Raw genomic sequence first — 21,435 nt, forward strand, 5'->3', positions numbered from 1 at the left:
CCTTTGCCCTTCTCAACCCAGGGGTCTTCTCCACTCTCCCTGGCTCTCCTCCAAAGGGCCCTCCCCACCCTCCCTCACTTGTGGTCCCTCCTACTCCTCCCTCCCCTCTCCCCAGTATGGCTTCAGGGCTCCCTGTGCAGTAACTTGGTGAAGAGAGGCCTGGCACAAGGCCCCTGCCTCCCTCCCCCACCCCCCCAGCAAATAGATTTTAATGTCATAGGGTGGTGGTTTAAAGGATAGGGAGCTTGGCTTGCAACCCATGATGTACCTAGGGGCTGGTTAGGGAAACTTTCAAAGAGGGGATCTGCTTTAACGGCAGCCCCCTCGCCCACTCCAGTGCCCAAACAGCATACCCATCTGTGTGGTCAGGCATGTAGGATGCTGGCATGTCCACCCACCTGTGAACACATCCTTGGCACCTTTTCGATTGTTGGTTAATCTCTAGGATGGACTCTCTAAAGGAGGATGATCCCCTATAGAGATGAGGAATTGAGGCTCAGAAAGGCTAAGTGATTTACCCAAGGTCACACAGCAACTAAGAGAGGTAGGGCCTGGATTCTGGCTGTAATCTATCTGGCTGCACAGAAAGTTAACAGTTGGAGGGAGGGGACGGGAAGTGGTTTGGGATTAGGGTAGGGGTATTAGGACCGGTAACTGGTGTCCTCTGACTTTGAAGGCTGTGGGGAGAGGAGGAATGGGTCCTTGCCACAAGGGGCTTCCTGAGGTATGAGGTCCGGCTTCCATTTCCCTGTGTGTCTTCAGTTTTCTGTTTGGAACTGAGGTTTGCTTTGTCACTCGCACTGTACCCTACCAGGGGGATCCTTTCGTGGGTAGGTGGAACCCATTTACCATATTCCATACACTTTTCTAGCTTTAGAAATAGATGCTCATTTAATCAGCTAGTAGCCCTGTTATCATCATCTTTATCTTGCATACTAGAAAACCTAGGCTTAGAAAGGTTAAGTAACTTGCCCAAGGTCCCACAGCTCGTACCTTGTGGACAGCCTTTGAACTTGGAACACGGAGATCCAGAGTCCTTGTTCTGAGCTACCATATGTCCTACCCTCTTCATGCTGTAGGTGGGAGATGGAGCCCCGAATTCCCCAGAGATGTGGAATCTTGGGGGAGCCTGGAGCCTAAGTTGAAAGGGAGATCTGGCCCCACCCTCACCAACCCCAAATCTGCTAAGACCTGTTCCATGGGAGGAAGCAGTCAGAGCATCATGGTGGGCCTGGCTAGGAGGTGCAGATCAGCTACTGGAAAACCTTCCGTGGGGCCTGGATCACCTGCTGCAGTGCTGGCTGGGGTGGGGGGAGGACAGTGAAGGTGGACCTCAGATGGCACCCTCAGAGAGCTTGCCTCCCGACTGGAAAAACAAGGGAGGTGTGTCTGAACGGTTACCAGCAGTTGTATAAGACAACAGGAGAAAAACATCACAAAATGTGATGCAGAGGGGCGCCTGGGTGGCTCAGTGGGTTAAAGCCTCTGCCTTCGGCTCAGGTCATGGTCCCAGGGTCCTGGGATCGAGCTCTGCATCAGGCTCTCTGCTCAGTGGGGAGCCTGCTTCCCTTCCTCTCTTTCTGCCTGCCTCTGCCTACTTGTGATCTCTGTCTGTCAAATAAATAAATAAAATCTTTAAAAAAAAATGTGATGCAGAGGAAAAGAGTTTTAAGCTTTGAATCCCCATGTAACCTTAGTTACTTGACTCCTTTCTAAGCCTCGGTTACCCTGTTTGTCCAGGGGAAGTAGGCATGGCACTGACTCTAGGATTTGATGAGGCTCACATGAGATAAAGTGTGAAGGGTTTGAGCTCAGGAGCGGGGGGCTCGGTGAACATCCCATCTAGATGCTCAGGTCCCACCTCTGGAGAAGGAAAGGGTCTCCCCCCCCCCCGCCCCCACCCCACCCCACCCCAGGGCTGCCCTTGGAGCAGATCAGGACAGGAACAGTGAGAGTGAGGAAGGCCATGAGCGTCTCACCTTTGGAGTCAGGCCACTTGGGTTTAAATCCCAGAGATGCTGAGTCGCTTACCCTCTCTGGACCTTGATTTCCTTGTCTGTAAAATGGGTATTATAATAGTGGCCCCTCTATTGGGTGTTGTGAGTATTAAACTAGTTAATTCATTTATTCAATAAGCAATAGTGAGCACCCGCTAGGTGGCAAGCATACCACTACTCATAGCAAATAATAAGTGGTCAGTACATGTTAGCAATCTTACTAGTATCCTCATTATATTAAGGGTGGCTTGTTCAGAGAGGAGGCTGAGGCTTTTAGAGGGGATGAGCGACACAGTAAAATGCTGTAGAAGTAACAACAGGCTGATTTATTATTGAGCGCTTACTGTATGCCAGGCATGTTAGCTCCTAAGGCAGGTACTTGTATTGTCCCCATTTTGCAGATAGGAAAACAGATTTTGCAGATAGGAAACAGGAAACAGCGTAGTTACCTGCCCAGAGGAACGCAGCTAGGAAGGGCTAGAGCTGGAGACTGAGAGACTCAGAAGCCAGGCTCTTAATTACAAAGCTGTAAACCTGCTTAAGAGATGGTATGGGGTGGGGGCAGTGATCTAGCGGAGGAAGGAGGGAGAGACCTCACCAGGAGGGAGGGAGAAGTGAGCCAGGCCTCCAAATTCAGGAAACAGTGAGGGAATGGACCAAGTCCGCGTTTGCTCCCCCAGTGGTTTTTCCCAGCAATAAACAAGGTATGAGCTCAGGGAAGGGAGCAAGTCAAGACCGGAAGAGGTGGGTCTCGAGAAATGAGCACAGTGGACAGAGATGGGGAGCCCGCTCAGTATCAGCAAAGACCCTGAGGTAAGAACAAGCAGCTTGGCTTAGGGCTGAGAAGTGGAGGAAATGGCTAAGAGAGGTCAGAATAAGGGTTGGGAGGACTGGTGGCCTCAGGGGCAGAGGGAGAGTGGCAACCCCAAGGAAATAGGGAGGGTGACAGATTCAAGAGGCTTAGCTAATATAGAAGTAGAAATAAGCCCCCATCTGAACAGGAAATAGAGCAGAGTGATCTAGAGGGCAGGCTCTGGAGTCTAATCCTAGCCGGGCTGCTTCCTACCATGTGATCAGAGCAAGTCACTTGAGGTCTCTTTTTTCAAAATGGGGACTCATGAAAGTACCCATCTAAGATGGAAAGACCCATGAGAAGTTGGTTAGCACAGTGCCTGGCACGCAGGGAGCCCTCCATTCATTCATTCCTCAACTACCAAGTGCACACTTCATGTTGGGTACTTTTCTAGGGCACACAGCAGAGAACAAAGTAGAGTAAACAGAGAACAAGGTAGTATCCCTGCCCTCAAGGAGCTGACATTTAGAGGGTGAAACGGTTAACCCAGAAAGAAGTAAAATGCATGGTGTGTGAGATGTTGCTAAGTGTCACAGAGAAAAATGAAACCGGGAAAGGGCTTGGGGAGGACCGGGGTTGCAGGGTGATTGCAGTTTTAAGTAAACTTATAAATGGAGGTTATTGTTAGTATTGTTCATGCAGCAGGTTTTTGTTTTGTTTTGTTTTTTAAAGATTTTATTTATTTATTTGACAGAGATCACAAGTGGGCAGAGAGGCAGGCAGAGAGAGAGGAAGGGTAGCAGGCTCCCTGCTGAGCAGAGAGTCCAGCTCGGGGCTTGATCCCAGGACCCTGGGATCACGACCCCAGCCGAGGGGAGAGGCTTTAACCCACTGAGCCACCCAGGCGCCCCATCGTGCAGCAGGTTTTAATAGAAAAAGTACCTTCCAGTCTATAGGGCATTTTTCCTTCATGAGAATCACTCAAGATGTAGGTATTTGCTGTCCCCATTTTATAGATGAGGATGTTGAGGCTCAAAGAGGGTAATCAGACCCAGGAGTCATAACTCCGAGGACAGTGCTGACTCCCTAGGACTCCCAGCGACAAGGGAGTGTTATTCCCAAAAGTCTAGAGGACAGAAGGCCTAACGGGAGGAGGTTAGGATACAGCGGCAGGAGGGGAGGATATAGCAGCAGAGAGGACAGCTTCCCGGAGCCAGAGCTGCGGTCAGCATACCCCAGCATGGCCTGATCAGGGTGAGTTCAGAGCGTGGCTGGACCCAGGGGCAACCCTGAGGGCAGAGCGGGGGCAGCCGCCTGGGCCTGAGACACTGTGTGATTGAGCAAAGGGGCAGAAGCTGTCCAGAACAGAGTGAGCGTGTGGGTGGTATGGAGACCATGGGGAGGGGGAGAGAGGGGAGGAAGAAGTCAGCTCCACTGACCAGACAAGAGGCCGCAGCGAGGAAGAGGTTGGCGGGGGCCAGGGCGGGCTGTGGGGGCTCTTGAGTGTCAGGCAAAGGGCCTTGGCAGCTGTAGGGAGCCATTACAGGTTTGGGAGCAGGGACATTGTGTCATGAGAAGGAGACTGAGGAAGCCGAATGTGGCACGAGGTGGAGGGGGCTCAATGGAGGCATTTTGGAGGTGGGGAGCCCACTGGGGGACTGTCACAGCTGAGCAGGAGAGATGTGGCAAGGTCAGATCGGAGAGACAGCTTGGACTAGTGGGAGAGGAACCCGGGAGACAAATTCCTGAGATCTGCCTCACACTTTCTGAGGGCCCCTCAGTTAGTCCTTTTCCATCTGTGTGCCCCTGTTTCCCCATTTGGATTGAACTGAAGACCCCTTTTTCTCCTCAACATTTGAGCTAAGGATCCATTTTGAGAAGACGATGGGCCTTCTCTTCAGAAAAATACAAAAACAAATTTTGGCTAAAATTCTGTGAGGTTTACAAACCTGCCAAAGTCCATCCATGGAACCAAACTAGATGATCAGGAGTAATAAAAATAGCAACTAGCATTAAATGCTTATTACAGGCCAGGGGCTGGGCGAAGTGATACACATCATGATCTTGTTAAGTCCATTCAACAACCCTGTGAGGTAGGTAGGTACCGTTATTATTATTCTGCTTCACAGATGGGTAAACTAAGGAAGCCTAGAGAGGTAGAGGGACTTGCCCCAAGCCAAAGCTGGAGTTGAAGCCTGGGTCTGTCAGTGCGAGAGCCCAAGATCTTCACTACTAAAATTAAGGCTGGGATTCTAGGATGGAAGAAGGGGACATGGCAAGGATGGGTGGATGTGAGAGGACTTTCAAAGAAAGCTGTGAAAAAGCTGAGCTAGAGGTGAATGGTGGAAAAGGGGCGTAGTGGTGCCATTCAGACCTGACATGATAAGCATCAGGTGGTTGGGGGTGTGGAGCTAGAGATGAAGACTCCATTTAAAGCCCCCTTGTCTAGCTGCTGGCGGATTGGTATCTGTCCCACATGACCCCCAGCTGAGTGACCTGCTCTGTCTTCTAGGTAAGATTCTGCTCTGCCCCCTTGGCAGAGGAGGGCTTACTGCTGACTCTTGGACACAGCCTCCTGTGCTGTCTCTGGAATCATCCCTCCCTCCCCATTCTCAAATGGGCTTTGATCCCTGTAGGGCACTTCAGAAGCGGAGACACCCTTTCCATCCCAGAAAAGAGTAACCGGGGCCATCTCCTGAGATCAGAGTGGAATCTGGGACCCAGACAGCATGTGGTGCATGTCAGGCTCTGGTTTAGACCCTGGTCAGCAGTATCCTCTAAGGAGGAAGGGATCTAGATTAGACTAGATCATGGTCTTAGGCTGGAATCTAGATTTCTGGTGGGTTGGACTTGTTGGTTATTTAGAACAGAGGTTGGTAAAACTTCTGTAAAGAGTCAGATAGTTAAAAAAAAAAATTTAGGCTTTGTAGACCATTGGGTCTTAGTCATGAGTACTCAGCTCTGCTATTGTACTTTGAAAGCAGTCATAGACAATGCATAAATGGATGAGTATGGCTGTGTTCCCATCAGACTTGAAATATAAAACAGCAGGTTGGATTTGGCTCTCGGGCCATAGTTTGCCAACCCTTACTCTAGAACCCCATTCTTCCTAAGGGTATCTTGATCTTAAATCTTACTAGACAGCAATCTAAGCAAATAAGGTTGTGGTGTCAGACTGTCAGGCTGGTTAACATGGAAGAGAGATCCACGGTCTTGCTGGGATCTAGGTGTTAGGAATTGGTGAACAAGAAATTAGTAATAGAGAGTGGTTTAAAACAAACTAAGCCATAATCTCTGGTGGAGCCTAGATCGCAGAAGACTGGGGTGGAGTGGTGTGGGGTGGTGAGATTCAGACCAACACATAAGGTTGTGGTCTGAATATAGGGAAGTGGGTGAGCTAAAGCCACACAGATATTGATCTAGAGCAGGCAAAGTCTTGGCCCTAAGCCAGAGTACCATATGATCTAGAACAACACTGTCCAATAGAAATTTAATGGGAGCCATGTATGTAATCTTTGTATGTGATGGGAGTCATGTATGTAATCTCCCTTCATCCCTAGCTCCTCTACCTCCATGGTTCTAAGTGGCCACATTAAATAAAGTAAAAAGAAATAAGTGAATTGATGTTAATAATGTAGCAACCCAGTATATCCAAAATATTATCACTTTAATACATATAATCATTATTTAAAGTATTGAGATATTTTACTTTTTTTTTTCATATTTCAGACTTCAAAATCTGATGCATATTCTGTGCTTATGGCACATCTTAATTCCAATTAGCCACGTTCCCAGTGCTCAATAGTTAGTTTCTACCATATTGGGCAGCACAGGTTTAGAAATGGGCTTTTCTTTGGGACCATGATCCAGAGGAATCATCAGCCAGAATGATCTGGAGTAAATAGAGTTGGACACACCAGAGGTTATATATACTCTTAGCAGACTTGAACTGGGTGTTGGCTGGCTCACCCTGGGAGAACATCTTTTGCTGGATTGGGAGTTGGAGGCGGGGGTCCCTCCTTTGTAGTCCTGACCAAGTGGCCTCCAGCTCTTCCCTCCCTCATCCCAGTGTCACCTCTGAATCTGGAGTCTGGTCTGGCCTGGCAGGTGGAGGTGGGGCAGGGTAGCAGCTGGACCCTTGAGGGAGCAGGAGCTCCACCCCTCCGAGCCAGCTGCTGCCAGCCTTCCTGGACTGGCTCTGTGGAAACAGGGGGCCCAGAGACAGAAATAAACTGCCAGGTTTCCGGGGCGGAGTGGGGGGCCTGCCAGCCTTTGTGCTTCCTTGCTGGAGGTTGAGTGGGGGCAGGAAGCAACTCCATGCTCTGTCCCAGGCTGTTACCCCTCCATGCCATCTCCCTTCATCCCTAGCTCCTCCACCTCCATGGCTCTAAGGCTAGGCTAAGTCTAGAGTTTGGTGGATTGGTGAACCCTCTGGGCCCAGAAACCTGGGTCAGTCCCTTGGGAACAAAGGGTGATTCCTAGAGCTCTGGACATAGCTTTGCGGCCATGGGGTTAGTGCCTGTGAGCTCATTTCTAGGACTCCATCCTGGGAACCCTGCTAGCTGCCCCAGGGCAGAAGCTGAGCAGATTCGGAGGGCTGCAGTGGGGTGTTAGACTAGGAATTGGAAGATCTGTTTTGGATGCTCACCCCTGCCACTAATTGGCCAAAGGTAACTTTGGGCAAATGACACTTTGAGCCTCCGTTTCCTCCACTCTAAGAAGGGGCAGGATTTGTCCTGCTTGTCCCGGGGCACTGTAGTTCAGTAGTTAACTCAGACTCTGGAGCCCAAGTTTATCTGACTCTGGCCCCTTGCATTGGACCTTTGGTAGATCACTTAACCTTCCTGGGCCTCAGTTTCTACATCAGCGAAAAGGGAATATTACCTACTTTATGGGAACCTTATCATCCAGTGAGTTAACCCATGCAGGGCAAGTGCTCAGTGTTGGCTATTACTATTGGTAATTGACAAGTTCAATCGGGTTGTAAGTGAAAATGCATTATTTAGATGTAAGGGATTCTTGCCTTGGAAAGAGTTCTCTCGGACCCCCTCATTTTATAAATGGAAAAACGGAGGCTCCCAAAAGGGAAGGCGTTTTGCCCAAAGAGAGGCACACAGCAAGCAAAATCCTTATTTGGTACCACTATATAAAGCCAGGTGGCACATCCCCAATTTACAGGTAAGGAAATCGAGGCCGGTGATTGGCCACTGGGGCACAGTGGCGCTATCCAGTGAGGCCTGAGTCCGCCGCTGGGGCGGGAGTGCCCAGGCTGTCAGTGCTCGTCCGAGAAGGGGCGTACAGGTAGCGGGCGCCCCGCAGCCGCCGCCCGAGCCAAGCGCGCTATTAATAATCCCGCCGCTCCGCCCGGGCCGAGAGCGCAGGTCCCGACTGCCGCCGGGCGCCTCCCGGGCCTGGACCCGGGCCGGAGCCCGAGCCGGATCGCGGCGGCCCTCCTCTTCCACCCGCCACGTGACACCCCCCCCCAACTCCGCGGGCAGCCGAGGGCCGGGGCTGGCGGAGGGCGGGCCGGGGGCCAGGAAAAAGCCGAAAACACCGAGGTTGGGCCGCTCCCCTCCCGCTCAAAATAGCCCCCGGCCGGGGCTGCCACGCATTCCGCCGGGCCCGGGGCGCGGGAAGGGGCGGCCGGCCCGGCCCGACGTGGCTGCTTCGCCGGGTTGGGGGGGGGGGGGTGGCGAGGGCGGGCCGCGCGGCCGGCCGGCATGTGGCTCTCCTTCGGGGAGCCTTGGCAGCCCGGACTGCGCGCTGCGCCGGGATGATGGAGAGCTTCTGGAATTTCCTGCAGCTGGAGAGCGCGGCCGGCCGGGGGAGCGGGCTGAGCGCGCGGCTCGGGAAGGGGCGCCTCGTAGCCCGACCCTAGGGGGCGCCTCCGCGGCCAGGGCTGTGGCGGGGGGAGATCTTACCCGCCCCCAGGCCGCGGGAGTGGAGGGCTGCACACCTCCCCTCCCCCTGCCGCTCGTTTCGGGTCTGGCGGGGGTCCAGTCCCGCCCCTCCCGGCCTGGGCGGCGGAGAGGGGCCAGGTGCAGGCAACGCCCCTCCCCCAGCCGCCTGGTTTCCCTCTCGGCCCGTCACCTCCTCCAGGAGTCAGAAGCTCCGCGGCCTCATCTAGGAGGGGGGGTGGCAGGGATCAGGGGGCAGCGCAGGCCTGCCAGGTAGCCTGAGAGGCAGACGCGGCGGCGGCGGCGGGAAAACTCGGAGGCGGACGTTCGGGCCCGAGAACGGCTGGGTTTGCGGACCAGAGTCTCCCTGCTTGAGCAAGAGGCGCCCCAGGGCTTCTAGGAGGGAGGCGAGGCCGTCCTCTTTCAACAACCCCCCCCCGCCACGGCCCTCACCCCCGGCAACCGCGGAGCCGGTGGGGGGCGGACGTGCCGGAAAAATCCTGGACAGTTTTCTGGACGTTGGCGGCAGCCTTCTTTGGGGGCGGATCTGCACCTTGCAGGTCCTGAAGTCCAGAAAAGGGCTCCCGGGAGGGAGGGGGTTCCTTTTAGAGGAACCCTGAGATCCAGGGGAGTAGGTAAGTGACCTCTCAGGGCTCACTCTTGGCACTGTGGGTAGGGGGAGGGAAGGAGGTCTACCTTGCCCTTTGTGGGGGAGGGGAAGAGATGCTTTCCCACACTTTGCTAGTTCCAGTACCATTTGGCCTCTGCAAACTGTTGATCCTTTTGGCAACTCAGGCACCTCCCTCGCCTGGGGTGGACTACCTCTCCCTTTGCCAAGGGTCCCTGTTCAGCTTCCATTTCTCTCCCCAGTCCATCACACCCTCACCATGTTCAACAAAAGCCTTAGAGCACACTGGCAGTGTGACCTTGAGCTAGTCCCTTCACTCCTTAGTCCCTTTGCTCATCTGAAAAACTAGATAATAGTAGGTAGGCTGTGGCCTTTTTGTGGAGCTTAAAGTTGCACAATGTTTAAAGCAAATTACCATATTGTCTGCACAGAGTGAAGACAGGAAATAAACCGCACCTGTGTAATACACCGACCGCCTCATTCAGAGCCCTTAAGTATTTGAATCCCCTTCCCCTCCAACAGCCCTGCGAATTTGGCTTCCCAGGGTGGGTAGTGGCTCTCAGTAAGGCTGAGGAGGATGGAAAGATGTTGATTTCATTGTGTTCATTTATTCATTGAGCGCATAGTTAACGTTGTTCTCAGCTAGCTCCATACTAGGGGAGAGATCTCTGAATGTGTGTTGGGAACTGAAAACTAGGACAGGTCACTAAACTCTCTTAAAGCTGGAAGAGCCCTTAGACGGCCTTCCTGCTCGGTGAGCTCTTAGTACAGATGGAGAAACTGAGACCAGCAGAGGGGGCCTGGTCTCACAATACTCCTGCAGTTCCTAAGGGGTGGGGGTGGGGCCTGGCAAAGAGCTCTGGGCTGGGGGAAGCTGGGGCAGCCCCTGGCCTGGCTCCCTAGGGTATGGCCTAGGCAGGCTGAAAGCCTGGTGGAATTCTTCTTTCCTCTCCCTCCCATCTCCGTGCTGACCTTTCACTCCACCTCTGCTAGAGTGGGTGCGGGTGGAGCCCAGATATCCAGATTCAAATTCAGATCCCTGTTGGCTCCCCCCTCAGCCCAGGATGTTGGGCCTGGGCCTGGGCCTGGGCCTGGGCCTGGGCCTGTGTCAACTCCCACCCTTCCCTCCCCTTCATGCCCCTCCCCAGTTCTCCCTGTTTCCTGTTGGATTGGCCTTCCTTATGTACTGGAAGGAACTCAAGGCTCCATTTGTTGTCTGTGTGAACTTGAGCAAACTGCCCCACCTCTGTGAGCCTCGATTTGCTTTTCTGCAAAATGGAGTTGACATAAAAGCTACCTAGCCGGACACCTCTTTCCTGAGCATCCCAGGCTTCCTGGCAGAGATTTATTTAAATAATAAAAGGCAGCGAGTCCTTAGAATGTACCTTGAAGGCCAGGTATGGAGAACAAATCAGTCTTCCTTTACCTTTGGTTTGGCAGCTAGTTTGGGTCTCAGCTTGGTGGGGGTGCCGATAGGGGGAGCCTGGGCTAGGGGGTGGGGTAGGGATGAGTGTCCATCAGATCATTTTTTTTTTTAAAGATTTTATTTATTTATTTGACAGACAGAGATCACAAGTAGGCAGAGAAGCAGGCAGAGAGAGAGGAGGAAGCAGGCTCCCCGCTGAGCAGAGAGCCAATACAGGGCTGGATCCCACAACCCCGGGATCATGACCCGAGCCGAAAGCAGAGGCTTTAACCCACTGAGCCACCCAGGTGCCCCTCCATCAGATCATTTGGCATAGTCCAGATTTGAGCAAATTTTTGTGGCCCAGATTCCAGGGCTGCCAGGTGCCTGTCTCTGAATGCATGGCTGGGCAGTTCTCAGAAACTCACCTTTACGACTGTAGACTCCCTCTCCCATTGAATCTAGCCCCACCTCCCTCTGCCTCAGGGAAGCCCTCCAGGGCTGCCTGTATCTCTACAGTTTCTCTCCAGCCCTTAGAGAGCTTTCAGAGAGGGACTGCAGAAGAGAAAGGGACTGGAAGCCACAGTGGGGCTGTGTGACTTTGGGCAGCTGCTTCCCTTCTCTGGGCCCTGGTTTCCTCGTGCATAGCAGGGAAGGCTGGATTAGTGACTCCCTGAGGCCCCTTCCAGCTCTGACAGGCTCCGAGACTGTGTTGACTGATGTATCCTAGGAGATAGGAGCACACAGAACCAAGTCAGATGGGAGATTCCTGTGGAGGTATCCCCACCTCTAGAAGACTGGAGAGCCTCCCTTCCCCAGACACACCATTCAGGGACACTGGCCGAAATTGTGGTGGGTGGAGGGGGCGTATCACCCAAGTGAGTGATGCTGCCGATTCCCAGGGTCCCTGTTGTCAGTAGAGAGGCCCAAGAATAAGAGCTCGTGTCAGCCCGGGGCTGTGAGACTGCTTGCTTCTAGGGGAAGGGAATGTGTGTGTCAGTGACCAGTCAGCCTCCAGGGATTTGGGGGGTGGGGTGGGGTGGGGGGAAGGCTTGCAGTGCTCAGGGCAGCTAGCTTGTGGGATGGTGTGGCCAGAAAAGCGATTGCAGGGGCAGTATATGGGGTGGGGGGGGCAGTGAACAAGACAAGAAAGCTGGCAACGGGAGAGAAAGAAACATAGATGAAACATAGATGAACCAGAGAAGCCAGGCTTTGGGTTAGGACAGGCCTAACTTCCCAGCCTGACTGGGAAGACACAGTAGTTCTGCCTGTGCCTAGGCTTGTTGGCTTGTCTGTAGGTGTTGAGCTGAACTGCACTCTTCTGAATCGCATGTTGTATGGGGTGGCGGGCGTCTGTGCAGGGGTGTTGTCAAGGTTTCCTGAACAGTGAGAGTCTGGCTGTTGGAGGGGTGTGTGTGCACAGGATGGTATTTATTGTATGGCAATAGGCATAGGCAGCCCGTGTCCATTTGGGGTGTTTATCAGATTGTGCTAGAGGCATCGGTTCTAGCTGTTAGAAAGCTTCGGCTACATTAGGGAGATTGCCTGGCTGTAAGGGAAGGTGTTTTCAAGCTGCAAGCGAATCCTGGCGGTGTTTTGGGTGCCTCTTCCCCCTCCATCTCTTGGGGAGGGAGGTCTCCTGTCTTAATCAGTGCCTCCGCAGGTAGGCAAGCAGGCGGTTGCTAGCCTGCTCACACTTGCAGTAATTTTACCACGGTGCCTAAGTCAGGAACAGGCGTGAATTGACCTTTTAACCCCTTCCCTGCCGCAGGATTAGACTCTGTTTCCTGTTCAATCTCCTCCAGAACTAGTTCCATCCCGCCTGGGGGGCCCCCCCAAGGAGCGGATAAGCAACCCCCCCATCTGTTCTCTCCTCCCTCCCCCCTGTTGAGCCTTGGGGGGCCTGAGGGCCAGGCTGGTGCAGGGTCTGTCAGGAGCTGAGGGCCCAGGCGGGAGTGATAAATATTGAAGAGGAGGGATTTCGGTGTGGGCTGGAGCAGCTGCAGTGGTTCGAGTGTCACACTATCTCTCCCCAGGTTTACTGACCCATTTCCATTCACGCGGCTGCCGGTTTCCTAGCAACGGCAACAGTCCCCCCAGAACAGGCGGAGTGTGTGTCTGCCATTAGCGACTGCCGCAACTGTGTCAAGGTTACCCCGCTCCCTGCAAACCCACCCCGGCGGGTTTGTTTTCTGCCAGCGCCTGGCACTCATGGTGCCAGCCAGGGAGGGGGAGGGGAGGGGGCTGGGGGCCAGCCCAGGGGCTTGGGTGGGGGTGGGGGGCCCCGAGGAGGAGCTGCAGTTCCCAGTCCAGTGGGAGCCAACTTGGACTGAGGCCGAAGCAGCTGCCCCCCCCTTGGCTGGTGGAATTCCTGAGCCCAAGGGGAGCAGGGGGCGGGGCTGTCCCTCAGCCCTGACCCCCGAGATTCCAGAGCCTGGGGGGAGGGGTGTGGGCCGAGGGGCCTCCGGGAAGCCTGCCTGATCTGACCCCACCTGGCTCGTTCTGCTCCTGCCCTGGCTTCCTCCCACTTCTGCACAGCGACGTGCTCTTCCCTGCTTGGCTCGCAGCTCTTTGTCCCAACCTCTGTGCCTAGTCTCCCCCATCAGACTCCCCAGGGCAGGGTTATATTTCTCCCATCAGACTAGGGGCTCCTGAGGTTGGGGTTCGTGATTTGTTCTTTCCTTCTCTCTCCTCAGCACCAGTTCTTGACTGTTTTTCCAAATGTCATGGGAGATGAGATTAAACAGTTGGGGTGGCAAAGGATGATTTTTCTTACCGGGGACTAGAAGGGCAAATCCCTCATTCCACCTCCTCAGTGAAGTCAGTTCTGCTTGCATGACCCCCCCACCCCCCCACCGCCCCGCAGCACTCAAATGGGAGTGGCCATTACAAGTAAAGTTACCCTTTTTTCACCCTGAAAGCATGGCTGCAAAGGGTTAAAGCAGCTGCGCAGCCCCCCCAATCTTGCCTTGGTATGTGAGCTCCCCCAGGCTTGGGGGATGGGAGGATGGGGGGTCTGTTGCCTTATAGCCACTCATGTGGTCAGCTCAGACCTGACCAGTCACATTCCTGCCCAGGAGGACTGGGGCTTGGGGGGGGGGGGGGCAGGGGCCTGGAGGGGGCTGGGTCGGTAGGAGTGGAAAAGGGGGGTACCAAGAAGCTGGAGCAGGGGGCTGCTGAGAACATGGAAGTATTGTGCAATATAAACCCCAAGCAGCCTGACTCTACCTCCCGTTCCTCTAGGCCTCAGTCTCCCTGTCTGTCTTCCCTGTTTGCACCTGCCAAAACATTCCCATGATCCACATAGCTGTGATACAGGTACAGACCTGGTCCCAGTTCTAAACAAAGAGAAGAGTGGGGCAGAAGCGGTTTCTGACATGCAGGGCAGCCCAGAGACTTGTGGGTAGCCTCCAGTGTGACTTTCTGGGGCTTGGAGGAGGTCGGCTGGGTGTTTGGCTGGGTCAGAGGCTCTGAGATCTAGGGTACAGAGCAGGCTGTGCTAGACAGTAGAAAGAGACCTGGGCGGAGCCCCAGGAAGCCTGGTTCTCTGCCCAGCCCTGTGACTGACTCCCCCATGGCCTCAGTCTCCCCATCAGAGGGGCTTAGGCCTATCGTCTTTAAAAGTCCTGTTCTCTAAGTCAGTGGCTCTGGGTTAGGGATGAGGAGTAAGGGGCAATGGTCTGGAGGGATGTGGGACGCTGCCAGCTCAAGGGGGAGTTTGCAACGCGATCCCAGAGCGAAAATAGCCCAGGTCATTTTCAGCTGCTTAGGCTGAGGGAGGTATCTGATCCTGGCAGGGCTGGGCAGCTTGGGCACGGGGCAGGGAGGAGCATTCTGTCAAGCCCTCTGGGAAACCGGACCCCAGGATGGGAGGGTAGGGCGAGGTTGGCATGCTTAGCTGGGTTTCCTGAGACCCTCTGGGTCCTGGCAGATTCCCCACCCCCTCCCATGAAAAGATAAGGAATGCAGAGGGTTAACAGGAGGTGAGGGCTGTACTCTGGTCCCCTTTGGGTCCTGGCCTGGATGAGGTGAAAGGTCAGCCCCAAGGAGTCCAAGCACAGCTGGGGCAAGAGTAACCTGATCCTTCTCCCTAGCCAGGCTCAGGGGATCACAGAGCCGCCTCCCCCAGGAAAGGTGCTTTGACATCCCCAGGAAGGAGTTTGTTTCTACTTGTTCCCAGCAGGGGTTGGGGGGTAAGGGAAGATCATGGCCCAAGGGGTCAGGGAGAGCTGCAGGCCTGGTGCCCCAGCCAATCTGGCAGTGCTTTGTCATCCTGGGGTCAGGGGAGGTGGAGGTGAGCCTGCTGGAAAGGTTAGAGGGAGCCTGTTCTGGCCCTGCTCTACTCGGTGCCCCATTTATAATGACTGACGGCCAGCCCTGAACATGCGAAGCTTAGAGGTAGGACACTCTTTCCCCTCAGCACACATACACTGTCTGAGGAGTGAGAGAAACTGCCTGATTCTAGGCGGTGACATTGACATGTATTTGGGGTGGGGAATTACACCTTGACTCTGAGATGGGTTTGCCCTCTGTGGTTTTGTGGGGGGGGGGTGTGAGGTGGTGTGATGATTGGCAGAAACAATACCGAGAAGAACAGGGGCTCTGAAGTCAAGTTTGACTTGGGTTCAAATCCTTCTGCCCTAGGTGAGCTAGTTAACATAAACCTCAGTTTCCCCACCCACAAAATGAGAATAATACCACTCCCCACAAAGGGTAATTAAAAGGATTGGCACAGAATAAGTGCTCAGTAAAAAGGAACCTTAATGGGTTTCATTGTGTGCTAAGGTCACACGTGATGCAGTGACCCTGCTGAAGCTGGAGGTCTGACTCTGGCCTGAAGGAGTTGGTGAGCTACAGTTGGTCTGAGGGAGCTGGTAATTGTGAGAATGTGACTGGATCAGTGTCTCTAGAGATGGCATGTGAGGCTGTGGGAGTATCCAGGTCACTTGGGGTGGGATGGGGTGAGATGAACGGTGTTGAGCCTGTGGCAAACGGTGGTTGGGGCAAGGTTCTTAAAGCTGACCCCTTGGGCTGGCAAGGGCCCCCTAGTCCCCACCCCGGCAGGCTTTGTGCAGCAATGTGTGGGTGTAGCTGTCCCCGGAGTGTGGCCGTAGGTATGTTTGAGAAGACGCAGGCATGTTTGAGAAGACGCAGGCATCCCAAGAAAGAACAAGTCGCCTTTTGTACGCATGCAGCCCGGGGCTGGGCTGGGCCCTCTCTGGGGGATCCCCTGTTTCCGCGCCCAGCTCCCCGCCCACGGACAGCGCCCCAGCCCCACCCGCCACCTGATGGGGGGTTGGCGGCCAGGTGGCCTGAGCGCCCCCTCCTGGGGTCTATGCTTCGGGCCTGGGGTTAGGGGTCTGGGACCTGAGGCAAGGGGAGTGCCCGAAGCCCTGGCACCGCCCCTCGTGACATCACTCCAGGTACTACCAATCCCTGGGAGCCCTGCCCACGGGTGCCCCGCCCCCAGGCGCCAATCTCCGTCTATCCCGAGGCGCAGTGGGTGGAGGAGGAGGAGGCAGGGCCGCCTTGCGGGGCAGGGAGACCACAGAAGGCCGCCTCCTTCCTGCCCTGGAAGGGGCTCAGCTGGCGACCCTGAGACCTTAGAGCTCAGCTCCCCTTCAAGGACCTCACAAGATCTCTCTTCCGGAGCATTCTACCTTCTTGCTTACCTGTCCAAATCTTAACCAGGTACCACTTTCTTCAGGAAAGCCTTCCAGAATCCTGCCCGCCCCCGCCTTTTTCCTGATTACCTACACCCTTTTAGTGACCCTCTGTAATAAAGGGCTGCTAGTACACTACTGCTCCTAGCTAGCTGCAGTCCACCGGACAGCTCACTGTGTACCAGACTGCTCTGTATTTTTCCTGGAATAGCTTACCTGATGGATCTCAGATTGTTTTCCACTTTGTATAAGTCTTTCCCACCCACTGGATTGGGAGTTCCTCTGGGCAGGGGTTGCAGACACAGCCTGGCTCAGAATAGGCTCTACCAGATGTTTGGGGCTGGAGGATGGATGAGGCTCCAGAGGGAGAGTACCCAGAAGTCACACAGCAAGCAGGTAGACCAACCAACACTGGAAATGGGGTTTCCGGGTTTTTTGGTTCTGGTGTGTGCCTGAGTCAGGAGTTGCACAGAAAGATGCCTCAGACCTTTTTCCTCTAGGAAGGCCTTTGCCTAGCCGCCGAAGATCAGAAGGGCCCCGAAGTCTGTCCCTCTGTGATCCATACCAGAACCCCTGACTTCTGGGAGGCAGAGGTGGAGATGCTGGGGGAGCTGGGATGGCTTTCACAGCCAAACGGGCAGTTCTGGGCTGTCTTGTGGGCCCAGTAATTGGGGGGTACTGGTTCTAGGGACATAAGGATTTAGCTGGCAGGTGGGAGGTTCCAAGTTGGGCAAAGAGGAGTTGCTGGGAGCCAGAGTATGTGGGGGTTCAATGCAGGAGAGGCAGAGATTACGCTGGGCCAGCACTCCCAGCACCAGGCTGGCCCGGCGGAATGCTGGGAGGCCCGGGGGATGGGGCCAGGCAGCCAAGGTGTCTCCGGTGGCACAGAAGCAGTTAAGAGCTGCCTCAGCCCGTTCCTTCAGACAATTAGTGACATCTCGCTTGACAACACCACACTGAGCCGATGCAGACCTCAGCCCCCCTCCCAGCCCCCCCACAGCCGCTTCAGCTGTTTATTCTTGGGCTTTAACAATTGGGATTCTGACTTGGAGGAGCGGGCGCCCCGCGCTGCCCTCTGACCCTCCGTCGCCTTGGCAACTGGAGCCCGGTAGGCCTGGGCTCTGCGTTAGGATTACAGATCCTGAATTCACAATCTTGCTGCTCCCCTGCAAGCAAAAACAGCAGCAGCAGCATGCGGGAGCTTCAGCTAGACTGGAGGGGATGGAGCTGGAGGGTCCCCAGGGGCTAGCCTGCAGCGCAGGTGGGAACCTGGGAGACCCACAGGCGACCTGTGGAGTGGTACCCACCCCCCCTCCAGCCTCCATGGGGTTGAGCAGGGCCCAGAGCCCTCCTCAGCGCCAACATTTCCCATCCTGTCTCTGGAAACTTTCTTTCTGGTAGAGCCCCGAGGGCAGGGGTGAAGCTTCTTCATTGCCCCCCCTTCCCCTCAGTCAGCCCCCTACCATGCCCAGAACTCCAAGTGCCAGCCGGCTGTGCCCCTGCCGGCTGTGCCCCTGCCGTGCCCGCAGCCATGGCAACAGGCCCCCTTCCTTCACCAGCTCTGCTCCTTCTCCCCCCCGCCCTGACCGCCCCCCCAGCAGCCAACTGCCCCAGCTGAAACCGGAGCCGATGCATCTGTGAGCCTCATGCCCAGACCCACATTCCATTTCTGTCCTCTGTCCCCCCCCCAGCTCTGGCGAAGACATCTCCCCCCTCTTTGTGCCCCCTCCCTGCTCACTCTGTGCTGTCCCCCCCCACCCCTTCCCACACACTCTATCACTTCGTGTCTCCCCCTTCCTCCCGCCCCATTCTCTGAGTATGTCTCACCCTCTCCGACTGTCTCTGTTGGTCTCTGGGTGTGTCAATCCCTGTCTGTCTCCAGCTCCCTGTGGTGTCCTTAGTTCTCTGTGCCTTGCCCTGTCTGTGGCAGGCTCCTTCTCCATCTCTTCCCCTCTGTGTGGATCTTGCTCTCTCTCTCTCTCTCTCTTTGTCTCTGCCTCATCCTGCTTGTCTCTCTATGTCTTTGTCTTTTTCTTCCTCCTCTGTCCCTCTCTTCTCAGTCCCTTTTGCTGTGTTCCTTCCTCCACCATCCTGTCCTCTCTCCCTCCTTTCTCTCTCTCTCTCATCCCCACCCTCCCCATCTCCTTCTCTTTAAGCCCCATTCTGCTCTGTGTCTCTTGCCCCCCACACTCTTCCTCTGTCTCTCTCTTCCTGAATCGGATTCCGTGCCTTCCCTTTGCCCTCCCTCTCTCTTCTGACTCTCTTTAAATACATAGATTTCTTTCAAGTTGTCTTCCTCTGTTTTCCATTTGGTGATTTCCCCATGGCCCCGGGTTTGGAACAGGAATGGGGGCCCTCCAGATCTCCCCAAAGGATTCCCTTTTCACATAGGGGCTGGATGTGCTGGCACCCCATCTGGCACCTGTAGTTGAATCTGAGATGGGGAGGGGAGATTCTAAGGCCATAGAACCTACAGGAGGTTGGGTGCCAGAAGCCAAGATGCCAGCCCTCCCTTTATGGGGTTTTAGAGTGCAGATTCCAACCATCTAGTCTACCTTCTAGGAGCCCAGGTCAGGGCAGAAGGTAGTTTCAGGGGCTGAGCTGGCCCAAGAAGCCCCCTCGCTGTAAGAACTCAAAGAAGAGCATGTCTGGGTCTCACAGATCCCCGGGATTGGTCTCCTCCCCTGCTACATTGATGACTGTCTGTGATCGTACCTCAGTTTCCCCCAGTGGCACAAGGGTGCCTTGCTCTATCTCTGACTTCTTTAAAGTACTTTGAGTTCCTGGAATAGTTAAAAGTTATGCAGAACAGGGAAGGTGTAGAGGGGCTGCTGCCCCTTGTTTACCAACACCAGGGGGGACTCTAGCACAGAAGAGTCTGTCTGGGGCAAGGGTAGAATATGGGTCTCGTCCCCTTAAGTATAGAGTGGAGGACAGTGCCCCACCTCCCCTTGCCCCCCACTCCCCAGGAGTACCAGACCCTTCTGTCAGGCCCTCCCTCTCAGTCTGGGTAGTGGCCTCTATCTAGCTCTCCTCCCTGCCACCCTCTTCAAGGAATGAACTTGGAGTCATGAGAAATAGGCCCTGGGGTGGGGGTGCCAGGTCTCCAGGGCCTAGCCCTTGCCTCTGGGTATGATGAGACCTGGTCAGGCGGACAGTTCTAGGACCCTGGGGTCTGGGCACTACTCACCAAGGGGCCGGCGGGGGAGTAGGGGTGCCTGGGGGAGGCGGGTTGCACGCAAGGCATGCTGGGCCCCCTCGGTGGGTGGGTGGGGGGAACAAAGCTGGCATCGAGGCCTCAGCTAAAATTAGCCGCTTCCCTGCGCGGGAGCGAGCATGCCTGCCAGCCGCCCAGATCGCCGCTGCCTCGGCAGGCCATCTGTCGCCACGTTTCGCTCAGTCCCCCAGGGCTCCCCAGCTCCAGCCATCCCCAAGGGCTAGAGGGACTCTGCTCTGAGACTGTCCCTGGCCAGGGCTCTGGGCTCTGCTGCTGTCATGCTGTGTGACCTCAGGCTAGGCCTGTCCCTCTCTGGACTCCTGTAAGATGGGCGGGCTCTGGAAACTGATATCCCAGATACCCCCAACCTAAGCACCAGATACAGGCCTTGGTCATGGGGGCCTGGGTTTTGGGCTGCCTCCCTCCCTCAGAGCTGGCCCTCTGCTCTAGAGTTTGAAGATGAGCCAAGTGGGGTTTGGGGTAAAGGTCGGGATACCTGGGAGACTCCCATTCAGTTCATTTGGTCTTCACGGGAGAGTAGGGCAGCTCTGTAACCAACACCCCAAAATCCTCCCTTTGCCCCCCCCCCAGCCCCCAACTCCTTACTGATCTCCAAGGAGTCTTACAGAAGCAGTTCAGGTGGGAAACCCAGAGCTAGAGGGCGAGTTCAGCAGATACTAACTTGCTCTGTGGCTTGGACGAGCCTCTCGCCCTTTCTGTTTTCCCCTCCTCGGTGAGAAACTCCTATTTTTTGAGCACCTGCCCACTTCACATCACATTGTCTTGTGAGGTTGACATCATCCCCACTTTCCTGCTGAGGAAACTGAGGTACAGAAAGCTGAGGTTCCTGGTGAGGAAACGGTGGGTCCAGGGACTGGACTGCGGGGTCCTTCCTATGGTCACCAGGGCTCTGCCTGCGGGCTCCAGACCCAGCTTCTTTCTGGCGCTCCCCTCACTGCTGCCCCTTCCCCCTCCCCATAAGCCATAGAGACTGAGCTGCTGCTCCAAGGTCGCTCAGCTTGGCCTGGGAGGAGCTCAGACTTGAACCCAGGCCCCTTGGCTCCTGGCCTTCCTCGATCTCTGGCCAGCAGGCTGGGCCTGTTCCCTGGGTGAGTCATGCCCCTGGACTTTGGCCTCCTTGTCAGGCTCTATGGCCTGAATTTGGAGAGTGGGCCTTCCTAAGGACCAGTGCAGGTCTGAAGCTGTCATCACACCCCCTCTCTGTCCTGGGGCCTGAGGTCATGGTAACTGCACCCCCAGTCTGCCTCCCTGCCACCCATCTCAGAACAGCTCCTCAAGCCCCAACAGCAGCCCTCCCTCTGCCACTCCTTCTGCCCCCTCCCTGGAGAACAACCACATTCACTTAGAAATGGGGCAGGGGTGGCAGCGTGGAGAGGTGGTGTTTCCAGGTCGTCTGCATGCCCCAGGGCCACTTGCTTCCCTGCCTCTCTCCCCCAGCACCAGGTAGCCAAAGTTACCCAGGAGGGAGGCCGCAGCGCCTCCCCTCCTGGCGTCCAGGGACCAAAGTCGCGCCCAGAGCCGTGTGCGCCTCCACCTCCTCCTGGGGCCAGTGGTGTTTGTCACTGGGGCAACATGCGGCTGTGCCCGGCTCTGGCAGTGCCGGGGTGACATTCATGCCCTGTGAGCTGTGACACATCTGCAGGCAGAGGACAGCATCACGCAGGCTGTCGCCAGCGATGGGGGAGCCATGGCGGGGTTGGGGGGGCTCACCTGTCTGAAGCATTCAGGGTATGTTGTGTGCCCATCTGGTGGTCTGAAGGGAGGACCCCCCGGGAAGGGCTGAGGTGGTGTCCCTGACTCACATTGGGTGGTGG

At 55.4% G+C, this 21,435-nt stretch overlaps 1 protein-coding gene across 6 annotated transcripts in view; it reads left to right on the forward strand.

The window, feature by feature from the left end:
- AHDC1 (AT-hook DNA binding motif containing 1) overlaps nt 1–21,435 on the forward strand; it is a 64,183-nt gene that overhangs the window by 17,939 nt on the left and 24,809 nt on the right. Inside the window, exon 1 of one of the 6 annotated variants that reach the window (XM_047725064.1) lies at nt 8,667–9,322. The exons of the other annotated variants lie outside the window; for them this stretch is intronic. The gene's annotated coding sequence lies outside the window, so the exon portion shown is untranslated. Of the gene's footprint in view, nt 1–8,666; nt 9,323–21,435 lie in introns of those variants that run through there. 6 annotated transcript variants of the gene reach the window in all.

This window comes from Lutra lutra, chromosome 4, assembly GCF_902655055.1.
Source record: "Lutra lutra chromosome 4, mLutLut1.2, whole genome shotgun sequence".
Classification (NCBI taxonomy): Eukaryota; Metazoa; Chordata; class Mammalia; order Carnivora; family Mustelidae; genus Lutra; species Lutra lutra.